Source organism: Plasmopara halstedii, assembly GCF_900000015.1.
Source record: "Plasmopara halstedii genome assembly, contig: Scaffold_614, whole genome shotgun sequence".
In the NCBI taxonomy this organism is placed as follows: Eukaryota; Oomycota; class Peronosporomycetes; order Peronosporales; family Peronosporaceae; genus Plasmopara; species Plasmopara halstedii.
In genome coordinates, this window is record NW_020187532.1 from 321,520 (window position 1) to 325,425 (window position 3,906).

The following is a 3,906-nucleotide window of genomic DNA, read 5'->3' on the forward strand; positions in this document are numbered from 1 at the left end:
ATGAAAGATCCTGGTCGATTCTGGGGCGTCAGGCGATAATGCTCGACGCTCCACGATGGAAAGAAGTCAGCTGTATGATGAGGCGCTGAAGGTGCGGTTGAGTGACATCGTCAATGTTTACTTAGCGACGGGTCATGTGTCACAGTGTCTAGGGTCCCTGTGGACCTCGGTGTCAAGTTTCTTGACTTTGATAGCGTGGAACGCTGCTTAGGCTTAGACTTGGATTTAAGGTATGGCCTCATCATGACTGGAACACTAGGAGCCATGAACCGACTGGAGTTCGAAGACCTTGAGTGCTACGCGCACGTCTTATGGTGGAGCTTTGCTGAGTCATGGACCAACGTCTGCTAGGAGGCAAAAATGCTCTTTACGCGGGCACTGTACCGATACGGCTAACGTGCTGAAAATCGGAGTATCCGAGTCGCTAAACACATAAGGTGTATTGGACTCGCGGGCTGAACGTGTAGTGGCACGTAGCACACTGAGCGCTGCTCAAGTATCGGAGCAGCCGCTGCATGCCACGCGTGGCATGGTTGGCCAAGGAACGGAGCATCGAGAGCGAGGCCCCAGTGATGCACATGGAGTGACACATAATGCACTGATCACTGCTCATGTTTTAGAGCAATCGCTGCATACCACAGAGGCATGGTCGGACGGAGACCAATGCATGTTGGGCAAGTCTCTCTCGATGCGTGTAGAGTGGCACTTTATCCACTGGACGACCACTGCGGAGCTAGCGGTTCTTCTCGGATATTGTTAATAACATCAGGGATCCAGTGGAGCAGGAGGTAGGGCTGATATTGAACGACACTGAGTGCTTGTCCAAAGTGGTCTCGCTGAGACGTTCAACCTCTGTGATGAGGTGATAGCGACGGCGTATGCTAGCTGCAAGACGCCGTCGGCTCTGACCAAGGGTTTGCCTACCGTAGATGAAAGCGCACAGCTATAAACCCTCGTCAGCGGTATGACGGGGAAGGAAATCGGCGACGTCGTCCTCAAGGCTATATATGAGGTGGATGCTCTTCTTGATCTGGACGAGATGTCTTCCGAAGAGTTCGGCGGTGCCTTGAAGGCAGGCGACTTATCATTATACGTCCAGAAAAAAAGATCAACGCGTCTTCGCATCTGGGCGAAGCTGTCCTGGAAGACATTAAAAGGGAGCTGAGTGCACGAAGTGGATCTTTGATCCAGAAGAATCACTCGGATCTGTACTAGCCTTTGGTGAAGGAATATCAAGATGTCGTCTCCAAAATCCGCCGTCGGTCTAACCTCCGGCCCGAGGTTTGCGTCATGAGATCGACCTGGTTCCGCGAACCAACTACTGCGCGACACGCCAATGGCTCCTGCTCAAGGAGTAGTGTGACGTCATTGACGGCATCTTCCGTGCATATCACGACGCCGAAATGGTCTGTGAGAGCAAATCTTCCCATTGACACCTACGTTTTGTGTTTGGAAACCGAACAGCAAGTAACGTATCGCTCACGCTTACAACAAGCTAAATGCTACCACCATTCTGGCACAAACGCCAATTCCAGAGCAATATGGTTGGCTGTACAAAGTACAGCGCACTCGACTTGGTCGATGGTTATTATCAATTACTCATGAAAGCGAGTGATATTCCGCTGACAGCGGTGAGTACACTGAGCGGGATGCTCTGGGAGTGGCTAGTGATGCCCGAAGTGCAGTCAATGCACCAGCAACGTTTGATTGCTTTATGACGCAGTTGTTCAGGTCCATCGGGCGTATGCACAGACATACTTTGACAACATCTTCGCCCACAGTCGTGCGGGGCACGGGAGGACAGATATGGAAAACCACATCGTTCATTCAAGAGCGGTGCTCGAGTGCATGTGCACGAAGAAGCTGTATGCTAATACCAATAAGTGCATCTTTGACACCGAAATATTTCCTTTTTTGGGTGCTTCATTGGGAAACGTGGCCTTCGAGTGGATCTCGCTAAGGTCAAAGCCACTGTGAGCTGGCCGGATCTAAGGAATCAAAAGGACTTGCGCAAGTGGCTTGGCCTCGCCAACTACTGCGAGAAGTATGCAAAAATGGAACGGCCATCGACGAATCTCTTTAAGAAGGATGCGGAATGTTGATGGGACATCGAGCATCGGAAGGCTTTGATGGGGTGAAAGACGGCCTCTTTCATCCGCCAATACTGGCGCTGCCAGACCCCGATCGTTCATTTAGTGTCGTCTGTGACGCCTTGGACTTCGCAAATCGTTGTGCACTGCTGCAAGCAGACGCCGAGGGTCGAGATCGGGTGATCGCACTCAAATCTCGCCAGCTCAGGCTGTGAAGAAAAATTACTCAGTCCACGACAAGGAATTACTTGAGATGAAGCATACACTTGCCAAGTTCAGAATGCGCCTGCTCGGCTCCCAGCCGTTTGTGATCTAAATAAATCATGCGACACTACGCACTGCGACTCAGTCTCACCTCTCGCAGAGAATGACCAGGAAGCTCTCCTTCTTCGCCAAATATATCTTCCAGGCGAACCAGGAAAGCAGAATGCTTTAGCTGATGCGTTGTCACGCAGACCAGATTATGAGCTTTCTTATGTCAAGACGGTGACGTCGTCCGTGACGGATTTCTCCCACGCCGCTCACGCGGGAGAAGTTATGTGCGTAGCGCTGCTACAGGCTTTCGGGAACATGGAGTTTCAAAACTCGAACAAGAATTTGTCGTCGCATCTGCGTACACGGCCGCACCGATACTCTTTAAACAATGGATTGCTGTAGCGCCGATTTGACGGATACGCCACGAATTGTGGTTCCTCACGATGTGGATTTGAATCACCGTATCATCTACGAGGTCAAGGACACCCCACTTTGTAGTCATCTCGGGTCGTGATAAGACGTACCGCTTTGTGAGTTGCCACTACTGGTGGTCCAAGCTGTACAAATAGACAAGCACATATGTGCGCACATGTGAGACATGTCAAAGAGTGAACCCTCTCGAAATGCAGCAGCGCCGCTGGCCTGTTTGCCGGTACCCTCTGGGTGTTGGCAGTCCAAAAGTTTAGACTTTGTGTTTGACCTGTTAAAGGACTCGGCGGGCAACACGGTCGTTGTGGTCTTCGTCGATCGTTTGATCAAGATGACTCATCTTGCAGCGATGCCGGACACCATTTACGGTGTCGGTACAGCGACGCTGCTTGAAAATAGCGTCTTTTGACAACATGGAATCCCGGAGTCAACTATTTCTGACAAGGACCCAAGATTCACTGGAAAGTTTTGTTGACAATCTTCAAGGTGCTGGACATCAAGCTGACTATGTCAACAGCGGACCATCAGCAGACCGATGGTCAACCTGAGCGCGCAAATCGCGTCGTCGAGGACGCCCTTCGCAGCGTCTGCGCTAAGACGCCGAGGCGCTGGAGCGCCGTGCAGCCACTTGAAGAGTTTGCTCTGAACAATGCAGTGCATTTGTCTACAGGCTACACGCCGTTCTACGTGAACGGGTTCGTTCATTATTGCGTTCCGATAAAACTGCCATCCCATGGTTCAGGGCTTGGTGAAGCAGAAATAGCCGAGCGGGTAGTTGATGTCAGCCCTCTCACTGTTCAAAAAGAAATCGGGGTCTTCCTGTCTACCAGACTGAGTGTCTTACGACACGTTTGCTATGCGATGACTGAAAGCCAAGAAATGCATAAAGATTATGCAGACAGAGGATGTGGAGGGAATGTGAAAAAATTAGGTCGGAGACCTGGTTTTATGAAATGCTAAAAATCATCCTACCAATGCAATTTCTGTTGTTTTCAAGACGACTCTCCGTCCAAGAAATATCGGACCTTTTTAAGGCCGTGTCCAAGCGAGGCCTTGCGTATACGCAAGACCTCCCGAAATGGATGTGCACCCACCCGCCGATCTTTGTGGGCTTGCTTAAGCCGTTCCGGAA